Source organism: Carya illinoinensis, chromosome 4 (assembly GCF_018687715.1).
Source record: "Carya illinoinensis cultivar Pawnee chromosome 4, C.illinoinensisPawnee_v1, whole genome shotgun sequence".
In the NCBI taxonomy this organism is placed as follows: Eukaryota; Viridiplantae; Streptophyta; class Magnoliopsida; order Fagales; family Juglandaceae; genus Carya; species Carya illinoinensis.
In genome coordinates, this window is record NC_056755.1 from 13,137,501 (window position 1) to 13,158,868 (window position 21,368).

Here is a 21,368-nt window from a genome sequence, read left to right on the forward strand (position 1 = left end):
TTTCTTTAATAGAAATGATCATAATTATCATACTTGTTATATTAAAAGAAATCATATAATGATTATTAGGGCCATATGGGTACCTAAAAATCTTGTTTTTTCTAATACTAATAAATAAAGGACCCAAAGAACTTGGGTACTAAGAAAAATCATTTTAATTGTTTTTATAGGTATGCATGAAGTCATCCACAAGCAAAAATAAGTAGTTTTTAGATAGTGGATGTTCAAGACACATGACGGGAGACAAGACTAAGTTCTCTAATCTTAGATCTAAAGAAGAAGGATACGTGACATTTGGAGACAACTCGAAAGGGAAGATCGTGGGAATAGGTAAAATTGGTAATGAATTTTCTCTCATAATTAAAGATGTTCTACTTGTTGAAAGTCTAAAACATAATCTTTTGAACATAAGTCAATTATGTGATAAAGGATTTACAGTTACTTTCAAAATGGATAAGTGCATTATTTTGAATAATCATGATTATAATATTTATTTTATTGCTTTTAGAAACAATAATATTTATACAATCGATTTTGAAGAAATTACCTCACAAGATTCTATTTGCTTTTCAGCTCAAAATGAAACTAGTTGGCTATGGCATAGAAGATTAGGTCATGCCAACATGGAACTTATTTCCAAACTTTCAAAAAATGATGTTGTGAGAGATTTACCAAAAATAAATTTTCTTAAAGACAAAATTTGTAATGCATGCCAATTTGGTAAACAAACAAAAACTTCTTTTAAAACTAAGAAACATATTTCCACTATAGACCATTGCGACTGATACACATGAATCTTTCTGGACCAAATAGAGTTGCAAGTCTAGGAGGAAAATATTATGCATTTGTTATTGTTGATGATTTCTTTAGATATACTTGGGTCATCTTTCTTGCTCATAAAGATGAGGCACATAATGCCTTTACCAAATTATGCAAGAGAATTCAAAATGAAAAGAGCTATACTATTTCAAGTATCCGAAGTGATAGGGGAAAAAAGTTTGTTAATAAAAATATTGAAACATTTTGTGATGAAAATGGTTTTGCGCATAATTTTTCTGCTCCTCGAACTCCTCAACAAAATGGGGTAATAGAGAGGAAAAATAGATCTCTTCAAGAGATGGCAAGAACAATGCTCAATGAGAACAACTTGCCTAGTTATTTTTGGGCCAAAGCGGTAAGTACTGCATGTTATGTTATAAATAAAGTTATACTAAGGTCGAAGTTAGATAAAACCCCCTATGAGCTTTGGAATGAGAAAAAGCCCAACATTTGTTACTTTCATGTATTTGGATGCAAATGTTTTATTTTGAATGACAGGGATAATTTAGGTAAGTTTGATGCAAAATCTGATGAATGTATCTTTTTCGGGTATTCTACTAATAGTAAAGCTTATAGAGTATTCAATAAAAAGACTTTGACTGTACAAGAATCTATGCATGTAGTATTTGATGAATCTAATTCTCCACTCTCCAAGAAATCTATTGATGAAGAAACATGAGGTATAAATAACACGGAAAGGCTCAATCTCAACAAAGAGAAAACAATAGAGGAAGTTCAACATGGAGCCATCAGGAAAGATCGTCAAAATTTAATATAAGATGCAACCAAACAGTGGAAATTTGTGAAAGATCATCCAGTGGAACAAATTTTGGGAGAACCTTCACGAGGTGTAAGTACTCGATCATCTCTTAGAAATATTTGTAATCATACTGCTTTTCTATCTCAAATTGAACCCAAAAATATTGATGACGCACTTCTTGATGAATCTTGGATTCTAGCTATGCAAGAAGAGTTGAATCAATTTGAAAGAAATGATGTTTGGACACTTGTTCTTAGACCCAAAAATCATACTATTATTGGAACAAAATGGGTTTTTAGAAACAAGAAAGATGAGTCCGGAATCATTACTAGAAATAAGGCTCGACTTGTAGTCCAAGGTTTTAATCAAGAAGAAGGAATCGATTATGATGAGACATATGCACCAGTTGCAAGATTAGAAGTTATTCGAATGCTACTTGCATATGCTTGTTATAAAGATTTCAAACATTTTCAAATGAATGTTAAAAATGCTTTCTTAAATGGTTTTATAAATGGAGAAGTATATGTTGAGCAACCTCCAGGTTTTGAAAATTATATTTCCCCAAATCATATTTTCAAACTTACAAAAGCACTATATGGACTTAAACAAGCTCCTAGAGCTTGGTACGAGAGACTCAGTGGTTTCTTGATTGAAAAAGGTTTTTCAAGAGGAAAAGTCGACACAACTCTTTTCATTAAATATGAAAATGATGATATTCTTTTGATTCAGATTTATGTTGATGATATAATATTCGATGCTACTAATGAAAATATGTGTCAAGTTTTTGCTAAGACTATGCAGGAAGAATTTGGGATGAGCATGATGAGAGAACTTACATTCTTTCTCAGATTGCAAATTAAGTAAGCAAAAAGTGAGACATTCATTAATCAATCAAAATATATTAAGGAATTACTGAAGAAGTTTGGGATGGAAAGTGTTAAGGAAATTGGAACACCAATAAGCCCATCAACTAAACTTGATAAAGATGAATCCGGTAAGCCAGTTGACTCGAAATATATCGATGTATGATTGGTAGCTTATTATATTTAACAGCTAGTAGACCAGATATTATGTTTAGTGTGCGCTTATGTGCACGCTTTCAATCATCTCCAAAAGAATCACATTTAATTGCAGTTAAGCGCATTCTTAGATATCTTAGTGGTACAATTAACCTAGGGTTATGGTACCCTAAGCACACATCTTTCGATCTAATCAGCTACACAGATGCAGATTATGCTGGTTGTAAAATAGATCGAAAAAGTACTAGTGGAGCATGCCATTTCTTAGGTCATGCACTAGTTTCTTGGTTTAGTAAAAAACAAAATTCTGTTGCACTATCTACTGCTGAGGCAGAATATGTTGCTGCGGGTAGTTGTTGTGCTCAAGTTCTCTATATGAAGCAACAACTTGAAGATTTTAAACTCATGTATAATCACATTCCAATCAAATGTGATAATACAAGTGCTATAAATCTTTCAAAGAATCCAATACAACATTCTAAAACTAAGCATATTGAAATAAGATATCATTTTCTTCGAGATCATGTGCAGAAAGGTGATATAGTACTAGAATTCACAAACACACACGATCAGTTAGCAGATATTTTCACAAAGCCTTTACCAGAAGATAGATTATGTATGATCAGAAGAGAAATATGTATGATGCGTGCTATAAATATCTCTTCAAAGATAGACTAGAGTCAATAAAATTTTTTTAAATACTTTTACACAAACTTGAGATTCTTAGCCTTATGTATGAGATGCTCATTCTCTTCATACAATATCATGTCATTCTTATCCATGGGAACCGGCAAGCGGAATGAAGAATCTAATAAAGATTTCAACTGTTTATTCTTCTGCCGAATGATTCATTCCCTTGTGTGAGACTCTTGATCAATTTATTGAAGTACAATAATTTGTTTTTTGAACTTTTCAACTTCATGATTTTTGACTTGTAGCCGCTGGGAAAAAGCAACAATAGAGGAAGAGTAGCAAGTCCCAAGACTCACCGAGTCATAAATAGCATCAGAATTTGACTTATTAGTCAGATTATTATTTTCTTGCTGCAACGTGGCACCAATGGCAGCTGCAGAAAGGACAGAAGGTTGAGATGCAGAATGCCTCATGGATGGATCTAGAGAAATGTTAGAAGAATGAGCCATTGAGAAAAGAATAGAAGGCTTAAAACGAGAATGTTGAAGGAATGCAGATGAGTTATAGAGATGAGAAGAAAACTTGATGCGGATTGGATGAACTTCAGGACTGATTTTATAGAGATAGCATAAAGAATAAGACAAACTATTGTCTCTTCAAATCTTATTTAATCAAAAGAAATACAAGATATGCTGAACACACATTTTCAAAAGTTTTCTTACTAAGCCAACGAGATTAACAGTAGATTGTCTCTATTTTTCTAGTAAACGATGAACCTCTGCTGTTATCTGCCGATGCTGACCTTGTATCTGAACCCTTTCTCGTTCCAGCTCCTCTATTCGTGGTTGCAGATCATGAGCATACCAATCTTTAAATTTTTTTAACTCTTGGTTTTCTTATTTTAGCCTTTTATTCTCACTATCCTTATTAGCAAGCTTCTGTTGTAACTCAGATATTTGCATGTTAAGATGATCAATCTCACTCACCCTCGCCATTAACCTCCAAGACATGATCGTAACAAAGGTAGCATATTGACTACTGAGCATTCTTGATTCTGCAATAATCTCAGAATCAGTCTTACCAGAAAAACGGTTCTCTGCTCCTATCATGGTATTGACGGCCTCAGGAGAGAAGATTGATAATTGATGCGTCAAGGGTTCCTGATTCAAGTCTGGAACATTAGTGGAAGAGAATTGCTCAGCCATTCTATCGTTGTGGAAAAAAAGAACTCAGGTCAAGAAGCGATGTATTTTTTTTGCATCCGATAGATGAAAATGATCATTTTTTTTATAGAAACTCAGAGCCTTCAATCACGTTTGTCAACAACATCAGGCGATTGTTTAAATCTCCAGCCGCACTAAATTCATAGAGTTAGGCCTCGAGACTTTGCAGCATTTGTCGGGTCACGGACGGCTCCTTTTTCAACTATCTACAGTGACTATTAAACGCATCATTTTCTTCAGTCCATTTACTTGCTGCCGATCCTTTTTAATGATGCCAAAAGGGAGAGAAGTTTTAGATTAGAACATTAACATTGTTTAAATTGCTAAACTTGTTATATATGCTTGGAATTATATTTATACTTTTGCTTGAAAAACTAACGCATATTTTCAGGGGGAGTTTAAGTATTAATACAGGTTTCAAGTTCTATCAAGTATTTGTCATCATAAAAAAGAGGGAGATTGTTGAACCCAAGGTTTCAAGTTTCATGTGATTATAAATCTACACATAGATTTTGATGATAACAAATGAATTCAAAGCATAAAAGAGTTTCAAACTCAAGTTGTCCACACAATAGAGTCAAGTACGTCAAAGAACTAAGCATGAGCAAGAAAGAAACAAGTTCACATTAAAGTCATAGAGTAATGTTGTAACTCTCTTAAAATTCAAAATTAGGATTAATGCTCAAAATTAATATTTTATCATAAAGCATTAAAATACATTTTCTACATGTGCATGAATATTTTTGAAAATTAAATTTAAAAATTTTGAAAGATGATTGATTGTCATCTTTTACATGTGCATGCCTTGATTAAAGGGTTGAACTTTGAAAATATTAAAAATGATTGATTGTCATCTTTTACATGTGCATGCCTTGATTAAAGGGTTGAACTTTGAAATATTAAAGATGATTGATTGTCATCTTTCACATGTGCATGTTTTATTTGAATATTTTCAAAAGTGATTGATGCTTTTTTAGACTTATACAAAAGGTAGATGATTTTGTTTAAATTTTTTTAAAAGTCAAGTGTGCTCCTTTTGTCATATACAAAAAATAAAAGATTAGGTTTGAATTTTTTGAAAAAGAAAGTGTGCTTCTTTTGTCATATGTAAAAGGTAAAAGATTAGGTTTGAATTTTTTGAAAAGGAAAGTGTGCCCCTTTTGTCATATGCCAAAAGTAAAAGATTAGGTTTGATTTTTTTGAAAAGGTGAATGATGTTGTCTTTGACATGTGAATCTTTTTAAATTTGAATATGAAGTCTCATATGCCTATAAATAAATAATTTAAGAGCTTCACATTCACAACATCCAGAGCATACAACATTCATTCAAAACTTTCATTCTCTCTTTTCTAAGGATTGAGCTTTAATCCTTGTTCATTTTGAGAGATATAGTTTGCGCTGTATTGTTCTTATTTCACTCATTGAGGAGTGTTTTCTAATAACCTACCCACTATCAGCTTTTGTATCAGAAAAATGGTGTGTATAACTCTTGTGCGTGTAGAAAGTATTCTACACGGGGAATAGTTGAATCACCACGTGTAAGGTGATTGCAAGTGTAGAGGGTGTTCTACACGGATCCTTTGTAGCGGTGTTGTTCAAAGGTGTAATAGGTTTCTATCTCTACCTGAAGGAGGTTGAATAGTGAATTTGGAAATCCTCAAGGGGTAGCTTGAGGCGAGGACGTAGACGGTGGGGCCGAACCTCGTTAACATACTGAGTTTGCTTCTCTCTTACCCTTACTCTTTATATTTATTGTTATTTCATATTTTTTTTATATTTTATATTATATATTTGATTTATAATTGTTATTTTTTAATACAACTCAATTCACCCCCCCTCTTGTGTTAGTCATTTGGGCAACAAAAGTGGCTCTACTTCTCTTGTTTAAAACAAGGACTTACGTGCTCTATTGTGGTTGCTAAAAATAGGGCTAGTTGGGAAGTGGAGAAGAAACCAAGAAGGCTGTGTGGTGGTTGGCTGTAGAAAATGCAACGTTGCTCGCAACAGATCGTGGTGGTTGAGTCTTGGCAGTGGCTGGCATGCTCGTACAGAGGGCTTGGTAGTGGCATGGAGTGGTTTCTCCTAACAGTGGACGCACACAGGTTGGGCTTCCGCAATGGTGAGGATGTGCAACAGGAGTTGGACGGTGGCTTGGTGGTTCTGTGAAGAGAAAGAGTCTTGGCACGGGAGGAAGCTGAGACTTGTGGTGGTGGTGTCGTGTGTGTGGGTGGCTATGGCTTCGTTTGGGCTGAGGAGTGGCTATGGGGAGGTCGTAAGGGTGCAATGATGGTTAGAGGGTGGAGCTACGACTTGGGTGGCTGGCGACACCACTGAGGTTGATATGTTAAGTTTATTTAACATCCAAATATAATTTTCCTACTGGGTTGATGGGGGATGAGATTTCACTGATGAGTTTTGAGCATCAGAATGAAAAAAGAGGGAAGAATTGAAAGCAAAAGGAAAATGTATAGTTGAACAAGAAAAGGGAAAATCTCTTCCGGCTCTAGATGAAATGCGTCATTTCATTTAGTCCATGTCAGTATTGGTGCACAATTCGGTCTGCTTTTAGCCTACAATAAGACTTTTCCATTGTAAAAACTATGAGAAGGTTGACCATTAATGCAATCTGCATTTCTCTATTCCTTTAGCAGGCACAATGGTCATCTAATAGTGAAGCAACCACAGGTCCCACAATTGGTCCCACCACCATTGACACATAGAGCATGAGGATTAAATTAGGAAAATGCTAGTCTTTCAGCTTAGGACTTCGCTCGAATACTTTTTTAGGTTTTTTATTTTATAATTAAAAAAATAATTTTTAATGATGTTGTAAATTTTTTTTTTAAAAAATTTAAAGTATTAAAAAATGCATATAAAAGAAAAAATACATAAAATATATTAGCAGGAGCTCCTAGTAATGGCTGTAGAGCCACCCAATAAATTAACCGAAAATTAGAGTGCAAAGAAATTATGTGACATTCTATAGAAAGAAAGAAAAATGGAATAGCTTATAAGACATTCTACAGAACCGCAAAAAAAAAAGGGAATAACCGCTCATAATTTTTCTAAAGGATCCTGCTACATCCACAAACAAAAGTTATAGATATGGCTACCAAATATGCTATTTCATTTTTTTGTTTTTTTTTTTCATACATTTATTTTATATCTTTAAATATTTTTTTAAAATTCACGACATCATTTAAAAATACTTTTTTAATCATTAAGTAAAATTAAATAAATAAATAATCGGCGGCTTTTGTCCGTGGGACTAGCATTATCTTTTTCCAAATATAGCCATCTCTAACAACCAACAAAATTGATGGAATTCATTTTGACATAATCCTCAGGCAAAACTGTATGCAACTACATTATTTGTAAAATTTTAGTACTTAACCAGAGCAAGGATGTCTAATTGGGATCCAAGCTTCTCCTCTGTAGCCTTCTCAGCCTTCACTCTAATGTTGTGTTTGGTTGTTGAACTAAACTCAACTCATTTCAATTTATCTCAAATTAATCATTGATTAAACTTATTACTTTTTTAACTTCCCATAAAAATGTTAAACTCATCTCAACCTACTTCATATATTTTAACCTAAAAAATTAAACTCACCTCAACTTAAAAAAGTTAAAATCCATCTAAATGAGACTCATAAAATATCATTATTCATAACTCAACTCAAAATCATCTCAAAATTCAAACGTAGCTAGGTTCAGCTGCTTCTTACTATCATTAGCAACCTGAGCCCTCTCTTTTCTCTTCTTGATCTCCAACTCCTCGGTGAAAAAAATAGTTAGAAAACTTACAAAACTAATAATTAATTAGCTATTCTGACTTTATCATTTCATAAAGTTAGGAGTTAGTAGTGTAGTGTGCAGAATTTTCCTTATATAGATAATTCAAAATCATTTTTTACAAGCTGCAAATATTTATTCAAACAAGAATTATGACCTCTTCAAATTAAATTAAAGGCCGTAGAATCACATCAAAGAACACTTCCATAATAAATTAACTGCACCTCAAGATTAGACGGTAAAAAGTGTGGGCAAGAAGGAAGACATTTGGGCTTATTAATTTATTATGAGTAAATAAAGCAATACTAAACAAGAAGATGACCAATACTGAATGGTACTTGCACTGGGACAAGTGAACCATAGAGGACAAGAATCACCCCCAGCACAGAATGTTTATGTCCAGATGGTAAGAAATAAGAACAACACCAAAAAAACAACATATCCTATTGCAACAAGCTCCAGTTTCATGGTCCAAATAACCAATATAGACACCAACTCAGCGTGAACAATGTAGAAAAATTAGAATCATAGCCATTCATATCTTTATGTAGTAATAGTACTCTCATATCTTATAGAATAGTCTTGCTACATGAGCCATTGAGGGTGTAGCCCGAGAATGTGTTCTGATAAAACCATTTGGTCCTTTTTTTTTCATTCATTTTTTCATACTAAAAACTTAAAACATTATTAAAAAATATTTTCCTAATCATTAAGTAAAAGAAATTGTATTGAAACCCATCCTCTAGAAAACTAGCATTTCCCCTTATAGAAATAAATGCAGCCTCACTTTGTGTAATCAAAGAATCGAAACAATTATTGATAATAATAGAAAGTATGGTGAAACATATTAATTGGAAATCAGACAAGCTGGCATCTTACCCTAATTGTGTCATAGTGTCATGAGTGGCTTGGGCAAGGGCTTGAAAAGGTGGTGAAGGAGGGTTGCTGGCTAGGTGTTGAGATGTGGTGTAAGGAAGAATAATGAGAATAACCGTCATGAAAGAGTTAGTGAAACGATGAGTTTTGAAGAAAAGGAAGGGAGCCGTTTTGTGCGTTAGTTGATGCATTTTGGTGAAGGTGTTTAATGAAACAGGGCATTTTGTATTTTGAGTGTAATTCTTGTAGTTGCGTTTTAGTTGTTTGTAGCCTACATTTTATTGAAAATTGTGTGTTTTGATATTTCTTACTTCATTTATGTGAGTTTATAAGCAGAGATGATCATGCATTGTGGGATTGAACAATTCAGTTGAAGTTTTCAATTTCTTGGAGGTTGAGATTCCTCGAAAATTCTCTGCAAGATTTACAATGAGATCTTGATCATTGATATCTTTTGGGTGTCATTCTTTCTATGAGTTTTGTTGTGTTATGTGTGTTTTCTGGGTTGTGTTGCAGAAGGTTCTTGCAAAAATCTTACAAGTGGTATCAGTAATAGACGATTCTGTGATGGCAAAAGTACACGAGGAGCTTTAAAAGGTCAATAAGATTGGGCAAAAAAGCAACAAGAAATGGCTCAGAGGCAACAAGAGAATCACCAACTAGCCATTAATGGTATGTTAGAAAGGTTAGATCAAGTGTATGAAATGTCACGTTCTTTGGTTGAATCTTCACATGTTAACTCTCATAGAGATGTTTCTAATGAACCTAGAAGTCATGAGGATAGGGTGTTGTTCAGAGGGGTTTCTGTTTGGGTTTTCCACATTTTAGTGGTAGTGATCCTGCTGGGTGGTTCTTTAAAGCCACTTAGTACTTTGATTTTTATCAAATAGCATTTCATCAAAAATTAATGGTAGCATCCTATCACATGGAAGGTGAGGCATTGGTTTGGTACCAAGATGCCTTGGATTCTGGTCAATTCAATTCTTGGGAGTCCTTGATTATGGCAATGCAAGTTAGATTTGGGCCATCAGCATATGATGACCCAATAGAGGCATTAACCAAATTGAAGCAGACCACTCTATTACTGTGTATAAAGCACATTTTGAAGCCTTGTTGAATAGGTTGAAAGGCTTATCTGAGAGGCATAAACTCAACTTTTTCTTGAGTGGTTTGAAAAATGAGATCAGATGTAATGCCCCAATTAGGGATGTATAAAAAATAGCCAAACCGGTCGAGAACTGATCATACCGACATTTGGAAGCCAAAACCGGCAGGGAACTGATCGACGGGCCACATCATTTTATGAACATCGATTATCGTATGTTCAATCCTGGTTTAAGGCCGATTCAAACCTCTGAACTGGCCGATGACTTATGATATCAATTTTTTTAAATTATACCTATTTGAAACGACGTCGTTCCACTTAATTAACGTCATTTTAAGCCTATCGTTGTGTTTTAAACACAATTGAAATGACACCCGTCATTTTATTCATTACGTAATGAAAAAAAAATTAGTTGAACAATGCCATTGGATTTAAAACCAAATGGCGTCGATACATTTTCTATTTCTTGCGTCCTCTCTCTCTCTCTCTCTCTCTCTCTCTCTCTCTCTCTCTCTCTCTCTCTCACTCAGATGACCATCGTCGCTAGGGGAAATTGAGAACTGATCATGAACAGCCAGAGAACTGCTAGAGTCGATACGGCTGGTTTTTCTCCTCCTCGTCGACCGATTACGGTCAGTTGCTCCACTGTTTGCCCAAAAACCACGCCGAAGGGGTTGGTCTTCACCCCTAGCCCTAATGGACAGCCCAAACCACATAGCCTATACTCCAAAAGGAATAGTCAATAATAAAATTGGAGTCCAATTGGAATCTTATAAAGAGAAAGAACTTCTCATTCCCAAGTGATGTGAGATCCCATATACCATCTACCCTTATCCTTATTATATGGGGTATCACAATCTACCCCCCTTAAATTCCTGGCGTCCTCGTCTGAACTGCCAATTGTAGATGGTGCGGCTCAAATACCACATTTCTAGTTAGGATAGGCTCTGATACTATTTGTAATGCCCCAATGAAAGACCCAAACCACATGGCCTATATTTCAAAAAGACTAGTCAATGATACAATTGGAGTCCCATTGGAATCTTATAAAGAGTAAGAATTTCTCATTCCCAAGTAATGTGGGATCTTATACATCACGTATGATTGAGCTGAAATATTGTATATTTTAGTTATTTAAAACCAATGTATTTTAAATACTTTGTAACACTATTATTGATTTTAGATGAAAAAATGGTTAATAAGTATAAATACGAGTTGTGATTTTTAATTGATTGATATCATGTTTATGCTTAATTTTATAACTATGATTTAATTCGGCAATATTTCCTCACATATATAACATATTTTTGATAATCTATTTTTCAGTTTAATTTATGTTTGAGTGTTATTTTTATCTCCTTATTTTCAGCTTAAATAAAATTCACATGGGATCCGGTTGAAACATTTGACTAAAAGCGCATACTAATTGTTCATAGATTCACGCGGTGAAGAAAATGGTTTGCGGTGGACAAATACATGCAACGTCAAAGTCTAAGAAGGGAGCTGAAATCAAGTGGAGGCACGTACGTTGAAAAAGAAAGTAGCTGGATTGACGGAAGAAAAAAAGAGGAAAGCACGCCTGGATTTTCAGAATTTATGAAAAGCGGACTGGACGTATACGGAAAGAAAAAAACAAAAAGAGGTAAAAAGGAATGGAGTGACTGAAAGTGCTTTAAGGCAATTAGAGGGAATATGACACGTCTTGATGAGCTTTTGGACTCGTATAGCTAAGTGTCTTAATCTTCCCTCCGGTGCTGCAAACATGGTACTCTATAGTCAAGCAGAATCGGTTTTTGAAGCTCTCGTGTTGGTTGGTGCAGCTAATTGATTGGATGATATTTTTTTGGTGTGGACTTCACGTCTGGCGTCTACCTCCCTTGAGGTGGCTATTTTAATGTGATTTTCCTTCCTCTATTGTGTTACGTGGGGAGTTGAGTTTCGTTCAGGAGGGACGTGAGGGACGTTGGAGAGGAAGGGAGTGTCGGTCAGTCTGATTGGGGGGGGGGGGAGTTTTGAGGTGTGGACGTTTTCGTCTGTGAGACGTGGGAGTTGAGAGAAGTCGGTGGTCTGATTTGGATTTTTTTTCTTAATCATTGAAGGGAGAGTCGGTTGGAATTATTTTTCTTGAAGGAAGTAGAGAGAGAGAAAGTAAAGTGTGTGTCGGTTTGGTTTATTTTGCTGAGTAGAGTATTGATGTTTCTGGAGTGGGAGACGTGTCGGTTGGAGGTCTGGGACCTGGATTGGTTTTACATTTTTCAGTTGGTGAGAACGTGAGAAGTTGGGAAGGCATGGACTGAAGGGGTTCTTTTCTGCTGTGGATTTCAACTGAATAAAGATGTGAAGAGCTGGAAAATAATCGAGTGGTGAAGGGACGCAGCAGGAGGCTGGTACTGGTTCAGAAGGAGGAGACTCACGCTAACGGAAAGATAAAAAAATAAAAAATAAAAAGAAGACTTCGAAAAAAAAAAGACTCACGGGAGAAGCTTGTTCGTCTAAGACCCACATTTGAATGCACTTCATTTGAGGAGTTATTTTCAAGCTCAATCTTCTCTCTACTTTTACTTTATTGTAGTTATTTTCTTATATTTTATTTTAGTATTATCATGGAAACTATTTATTTAATTTCTATAGCACTTCTGATGAACATGGTTAGCTAAATTTTCAAACTAAGGTTAGAGGTGAAGTTTAATAATTTAAACATTGTTTTCGGATTAACGTAAAATTTATTTTGTGAGCTTGATCAATTGAAGGATTTTATTATTGGATATTTTGATTATCTATATATTTATCTTGATTCATTGTGATTTCTGAATACAGTAAATGCTTGAAGAATCCCCGTGATACTCAAATAGTTTTGTGAATGTTTTAATCATTAATCGTTCATACTCAATCATTAGCAACTTTTTTTTCTTGATCTTAAATACTAAATCTTCCAATTAAACAGAATCATTATTTTAGTTTAATTGAAGTAAATCGCTTGAAAACAATATTACAAATTATTAGACGGATCCTCGAAACCTTAGTCTTTCTCCATATCAATTCATTTTATCATTTTAGTTTTATTCAGTTATTTTACAAATCTTCATCTCAGTAATTTTATTTTATATTCAATTGCACGTTTCTTTTAGTAATTTCTTTTAATTGTTTGAATTTATTTTCTTTATCACAAAAGTTAATTCCTGTATATTCAATCCTGTGAGGTACTACAATACCTGTATACTTGCAGGTAAAACTACACTAAATTTTTGGTTCATTAATTTGAGTCAAATTTTAGGCGCAACAACGTACCTTTATCTTTATCATATGGGGTATCACATCAGATTGCCAGTTAAAATGTTTAATCCAATGAATCTTGGGGCTGCTTTTGGGTTGGCAAAAATCCAAGAAGAGTATGTGTTATCCTCGAGGAAATCTTGGAGGCAAAATATGAACTATGGTAACAAATGGCCTACTGATAATGTTATTGATGCAAATAGTAGAGTGCAAAAAAGTGTTGTTCCAGTTAGAAAGGTCACTTCTTTTCAGATGGATGAGAAAATAAAGAAATGACTGTATTACCACTACGATGAGAAGTGGAATCCCAGTCATGTGTGTAAAACTCTTAAGGTGTATTTCCATGGGGAAAATGGTGTTGAGGATGAGGTAATGTAGAATGTGAAGGCACAATTGGTACCAGAATCAAAAGAAGTGGTTGAAAGGGGGTCTGAAAAGATTGGGGCCTCAATTCATGCTATTTTTGGATGTACCAATAGTAATGCAATGAAATAGTTGGGGAAGATTGGTTCATTTTCTATTAAGATTCTTGTGGATTCAGGAAGTACTCATAACTTTCTAGATCCATTGGTTGTAGAAACTACAAATTTTAAAGTAGTTGAGGATGGGGGTCTCCAAGTGAAAGTGGCAAATGGTACTAAGATACTCAGTTAAGGCAAGTGTGAAGAGGTGATAAGAGTTCAGTGGACTAAGTTTTTAGTTCCTTTCCATGTATTGACTCTTGGTGGGTGTGACATTGTGTTAGGTGTTTAATGGCACAAGATATTAGGTCCCATCCATCAGGACTTTACTAGTATGTCTATGCAGTTTGAGGTAAATGGGAAGAAGCTATCTTTGCAAGGGCTTGTTTTTTATACAATTGAGTTGGAAGCTAGGGCTAATTTGTTGAGGTCTTCTTTTATTAGGGAGTAAGGGTGGCTATTTTAGTTGGTGGCAATAGAGTCGAAGGTAGAACTTGTTGAGTTACAAGCAGAAGTGGAAGGGGTTTTACAACAATTTAAATCAGTGTTTAATAAGCCAGTAGGTTTACCACCACCTAGGGCCTTTGTCCATCATATTGTGTTGAAAGATGATACTTCACCAGTTTTAGTAAGGCACTATTGGTATCCTCATTACCAGAAGTCTGAGATTGAGAAAATTGTGTAAGATTTGTTGAAAAATGGGGTCATAAGGCCTAGAGGCCTAGACAAAGTCCATTTTCCTCGCCTATCTGCTTGTTAAAAAGCTTATGGAACTTGGAGGATGTGTATTGACTATTGAGCCCTCAATCAAGAAACTATCAAAGAAAAATTTCTTATTCCTGTCATTGATGAGTTACTTGATGAGCTTTATGGTGCAAAGTTCTTTTCCAAAGTTGATCTCAAATCAGGGTATCATCAAATAAGGGTGAGAGAGAAAGATATTGCTAAAATAGCATTTAGAACTCATAAGGGCCACTATGAGTTCTTGGTAATACCATTTGGGCTTGCCAATGCACTTGTCACTTTCCAAGAATTGATGAATCATGTCTCAAGCCTTTTCTTCAAAAGTTTGTGTTAGTATCCTTTGATAATATCTTGGTTTATAGCCAATATATTATCAAAGAATATAGTTTTGTTGAGCACCTTGCACATTTGAAAATAGTTTTATCTATTTTACAGCAACATACATTGTTTGCAAAAAGATCCAAATGCAGATTTGGGGTGACTGAGGTGGACTATTTGGGTCATAGTATCCATGGGAGTTGGGTGCCAGCAAATCGAACAAAGATTTCATCCATGCTTGACTGGTCTGTTCCTAAAACAGTGAAGGCACTAAGGGATTTTTTGGGCCTTACTGGTTACTATCATAAGTTCATCACAAACTATGGGTCCATAGCTACCCATTGACTATGTTATTAAAAAAGAACTCTTTCTTAGGTCTATTGAAGCTAAAGAGACTTTTAGGCATTTGAAAGCTGCTATGGCCCAGCCTCTTATATTAAAATTGCTAGACTTCTCTGAAAAATTTACTATTGAATGCGATGTCTCAGGGGTAGGACTGGGGGCTGTATTGATGCAAGACAACCAACCTATTGCCTTCTTTAGTAAGGCTCTAAAGAGCAAAGTATTGCTTTTGTCAACATACGAGAATGAATTTTTGGCACTGATGTGTGTAGTAGGGAAGTGGAGACCATTTCTGCTGGGTCAAACTTTCAAGTTCAAAATTGACTAGCAAGCCTTGAAGCATTTGTTAGAACAAATAGTGGCTACTGAGGCTCGACAGAAGTGGATTTCCAAACTTATGGGTTATGATTTTCGAGTTGAGTAAAAGAGGAGTAGAGACAGTAAAGTAGCTAATGCACTTTCAAGAAAGGACGGAGATGAGTCTGCTACATTGGTGCTTATATCATTTCACACACCTATGTGGTTAGAAGAACTAAAGCAAAGTTAGCTTTTTTTGTTGAAATTACTAATCTTGTTGTTGCTTTACAACAAGGATAGCAGGTTCCTAAGGAATACTCTATTCAGCAAGGTCACCTTTTAAAAAAAGGGAAGTTGGTGATAGTTCCTTCATCACCATTTCACCAGAAGGTGTTGCAGCACATCCATCATAGCTCAAAAGCAGGCCATGTTGGTTATCACAAGACTCTACAAAAGGCTAAGATGGATTTTTACTTGTAGGGTATGAGGAAGGATATAATGAGGGAATGTCAGACTTGCCAGATGAACAAGCATGAGATTGTACTTCCAGTAGGGCTACTTAAGCCCTTGCCTGTTCCTCAAACTCCTTGGCTAGACATTGCTATGGATTTTATTGAAGGCCTTCCAAGCTCAAATGGCATGATAGTGATTCTGACTGTGGTGGATAGGTTGACTAAATTTGACTATTTTTTCTAAGTGGCTCATCCTTACACAGCTAGCAAAGTAGTTGAGGTTTTCTTTGCTAGTGTATTCAAACTCTATGGCTTGCCTAAGACAATTGTGTCTGATCAAGATGTGGTTAGGGGTGAGATTCGGCCGGTCCGGACCGGCCGAATCGATCGGACCAGGTATTTTTGGATTGGACAGGACCAGACCGAATGAAAAATAAATATAATTTATGTAAATAATTTTATAAATTAATTATATAATTTTAACTAATACTAATATTTATACTAATACTAATAGTCTAATATGGTATTAAAAAAAATAATACTAATAGTCTAATATTTATTATAATATACTATAGTTATCCTTATACTAATATAGACTATATAGTTATATTAAATACTATAAGTAATACTAATACTAATATAGTTATAGCTAAATCACTATAAGTATAACTATATGTATTTAGAATGAATGTATTATTATATTTTTTAATGTATAACTATAATATTTAGTACTACTATATATTAATATATTAACATATTATAAGAGTTATAGTATAAATTATAATATAGAAATTATAATATACTAAATCATTATAACAGTATAACTAATACTAATATATAGCTATGCTATTAGTCTACTATTAATACTATTATATAGTTATATTTTTCACTATAATTAGAATTAATATATAGCTATATAGTATACTTATATAGTTGTACTAATACTATTAGTCTATTATATAGTCTAAGACTCTTAAGTCTAATATAGGCTATATGGCTATAACTAATACTAATATTATTAATACTAATAATGTAGAAAATAGTTATACTAACTAATTGATTCAACATAACTAATATTCCTAATATAATATAGCTATACTAAATTACTAATAGTCTAATGCAAATACTATTATATTGTTATACTAATCGTAAATTTATAATAACTAAATCATTATAAGTCTATAACTATATATATTTAGTATTAATGTATTATTAAATTGTTTAATGTATAACTATTAACTATAATATATAGTACTAGTATATATTAATATATTATAAGAGTTATGGTATAAATTATAATATATCATATATGTATAAATTTATAATGTATTAGTATAGTTAACTTAATATGTAATATATTAGTATTAAATCACTATAACTACATAGAGTATTAGTAATATAGTATTTAATACTACACAAAGTATTAGTAATAAGAGTATTACTATTATTTAATATAGTATGACATAGAGTATTAATAATAATAAATGTGTGGTGTTTGAAGAGATATAGTAATACTAGTATATTACATATAGTATTACTATTATTACATATAGTTATTAGTTATAGTATTAGTACTAGTATATTATTAGTTATAGTAAATAAGTTAATAACTATTACTAATTTACTATATACTAATAGACTAATAGTATTAGCATATTACTAATATATATATAATAGTATACTATATATATATATATTAAATATACTACAATATAATTATATAAGTATTAAACAAAATGTCATAGGATAAAAAAAGAAAAAAGAAAAAAAAGAAAAAAAAAGAAGTCAATCATGGACCGACTGGACCGGACCGTTCTGACCCTTAGGGAGTTCGGTCCGATTCAGGGTGGGAAACACCCTAGACCGAATAGGTCTAGTCTGGTCTATAAAACCTTCCCGGACCGGATCAAACTCACCCCTAGATGTGGTGTTTACTAGTTTCTTTTGGAATGAATTATTCAAAATGAAGGGAATCACTTTGGCTTTTAGAACATATTACCCTCAATCCGATGGCCAAGCTGAAGCCTTGAATAAGTGTGTGGAGGGTTACTTGAGATCTTACGTTGGGTCTAAACCAAAGAATTGCAATAGCTGGTTGCCTATGGTAGAGTGGTGTTATAACACCAGTATACATTCATCTACTTGCTTTTCACCATTTTTGGTCTTTTATGGAATTCTACCCCCCAAGTTATTGACATATGTTCCAAGCAGTAGTATGCAGGAGCTGAAGTCTAGAGATGAAGTATTGTCTCTATTGAAAGAAAACTTGAGGAAGGCTCAAGATAGAATAAAGTTGTATGCTAATAAGAGAAGATCTGAAAGAGTTTTTAAAGTTGGAGATTGGATTTTTCTCAAATTGCAACCTTATAGACGGAAGTCTATAACCATGAGACATCATATGAAGTTAGCCCCTAGATTCTATGAATCTTTCCAGGTCATTGAGAGAATAGGTACAACTGCTTACAAGTTGAATCTACCTTTCTCCTAAATAATCTATCGTGTTTTTCATGTTTCATGCTTAAAGAAGAAGCTTAGTGATCAGATTTCTCCATTGCCTAACTTGCCTCCAGTAGACAGTGAAGGAAATTTGTATCCTAAACCTGAAGAAATTCTTGATAGAATAATGAAGAAGGTAAGCAATCATGCCTCAACCGAGGTGTTGATTAAATGGGTGGGGGCTTCCATTGAAGGTAGCCCTTGGGAGCTACTTTGGAAGCTCAGAACTTTGTATCCTCATTTGGTGGGTACAATTCTTTAATATTGTCATAGGTGCCTTGTGGGCAAGGCTTTGAAGAGGTGGGGATTGTCAAGGGTGCCTTAGGCAAGAGCTTGAAAAGGAGGTGAAGGAGGGTTACTGGCTGGGTGCTAAGATGTGGTGTAAGGAAGAATAACGGGAATAACCATCATGAAAGAGTTAGTGAAACAGTGAGTTTTGAAGAAAAGGAAGGAAGTTGTTTGTCTGTTAGCTGATGCGTTTTGGTGAAGGTGTTTAATGAAACGGGGCATTTTGTAGTTTAATTATAATTCTTGTAGCTGCGTTTTAGTTGTTTATAGCCTGCGGTTTATCCAAAACGGTGTATTTTGATATTTCTTACTTCATTTATGCGAGTTTATAAGTAGTGGTGATTGTGCTTTGTGGGATTGAACAATTTAGTAGAAGTTTTCAATTTCTTGAAGGTTGAGAATTCCTCGAAAATTCTCTACGAGATTTACAATAAAATCTTGATCATTGATATTTTTTGGGTGTCATTCTTTCTGTGAGTTTTGTTAGTTCATTGTTCTTTGAGTTTTCTGATTTATGTTGCGGAAGGTTCTTGTAAGAATCTTACACATAGTGGTTTCATCCAACCTCCGATGAGAGGCGGCCTATCAAACAATACTTGTGCCCCTTTTGAAGCCTCAACACTCTACACTTTTATTACAAACCAAACAATTAAGTATCTATTAGAATAAGAAACCCACAAGCCAACCAAAGTCAATATTAAGATTTCAAAAGGAAAACTAACTTTAAAAGCATCGGGGATAACCATCCTATTGCTCTTATCATACGATTGAGGAATCCCTGTATGCCTTCAATTGAGCAAGCGCCGCTGCCCCACGCTTCTTCTTGTGTGGAATCATCCTGCATAATAAAGATAACCAGACCAAAATAAAATCAATTAAAATAATTTTCCCATGTATAAATAAGAAACATCCTATACATTAATTCTCTCTTTCAAAATTTGTTGTTAGGAATAATATATTAATGTAATCGCAAATCTATAAGTATGGCAATTCGAGGTGCCATAGGCCTTCAACACATAAACAATGTAGTGATGCAAACTTATGATTTCATTAGGCATCCTTACTGAATTTAAATAGACAAATACATAACAAACCCATTATTGCACGATTAGAATAGCCCAAAGGCTTTACCCATGTGCTACCATAATATAACCCACCTAATAATAACTGACTCACTGTCCAATACTCCAAGCCCTAAACAAATAACAGATAAAGTAAAATACTGAAATAACCTTGACATAAACAAAATCAACAAACTAGGCATAACTTTGGACACTTCCCTGATTAACAATGAAATCCTATAGATTAGGGCATATGCCGTTTCACATTACATCTATCTTCAAAGAAGTTGAAGGCTGGAAACCAAAATAGGAAAACATGGAAGAAAATGAGGGAGTGAGTGAAGGAGTGAGTGGGATTGACCCACGAATGGTGCTCCAAAAGATCTTAGCAGGGGTCGTGGGAGGGCTTAGTGTTCATGTGCTTGTGGAGGAACCTCAGGTACATCATCTTCTGGCAGACAAGGAGACTAGAGATACATATCTCCTCGCATGTCACCTCCACCACCTTCTGCCTATTGAGGAGTTCCTTTGCAATGATAAACACCAACTACCCTCGCATGTGGTGCCTCGCATCCACCACAACTCTTTTTGCACAGATCCCAGACCCCGACACCATGTTCTTTACTCTCAAGCTCTCTCCCCAACAATGAGAATGGGGGTTTCGATATGTAACTATAAAAGACAACTGAGGTGGGCTAGGATTTTTGCTTTCCAGGTTTGAGCTTGATCCCAAAGAAGTTGGAGGCCGACAACCAAAACAGGAAACAATATTGCTACATATAGGTAGAAATGAGGCCTGTATGCACACGATGCTAACGTAGCATTTTTCCACGTCAACCCTAATTATTATATTTAAAAAAATTAGAAGAAGAGGACGGACGCCCGAAGAAGAAAGGAAAGCATCTAGTGGTTTTGTTTCTCAAATCTCTTCTACTTTTTTGTCTCTCTCAGAGTGGTTTAGTTGGTTGTTTGTCTCTCTCGATTACCTTTGTCTCATATTAGTGTGTCTCCATCATCATTGAAGTTGTAGGTACTCACATCGTCTCTCTCACATTTCGGCGTCGAACTAGTTAAGATTGGTTCTTTTCGCTAACTTTGGTCTTTGGGAGTGTGTGAGTTGTGAAATTTGTCAAATGAAGGGGTGGGGAACCATGGGGTAGAGATCTAAGACTCATCCCATACCTTTTACATTTTTGATATTTTTGTTCTTCTACAAATGAATACAGCCCATCTTTAGATATTTGTTCAATTTCTATTTCATTTTTAATTTGAAGTATTTTGGGCAACTATAGATTTTAACCGCTCAATTTCCTTGAGAAGCATCTCATTCAAATCAAAATATATGTTCCCAAACTTAGGTTTCATGATTTTCTTCACTTCACATGTTTCATTCCTTTATAACCTCTAG

The 21,368-nt window shown here is 34.4% G+C and overlaps 1 pseudogene; it reads right to left on the reverse strand.

Annotated features, from left to right (window-relative positions):
• Positions 1-7,837: 7,837 nt before the first annotated feature.
• On the reverse strand, positions 7,838-20,576 carry LOC122308187 (annotated as a pseudogene).
• Positions 20,577-21,368: the final 792 nt, after the last annotated feature.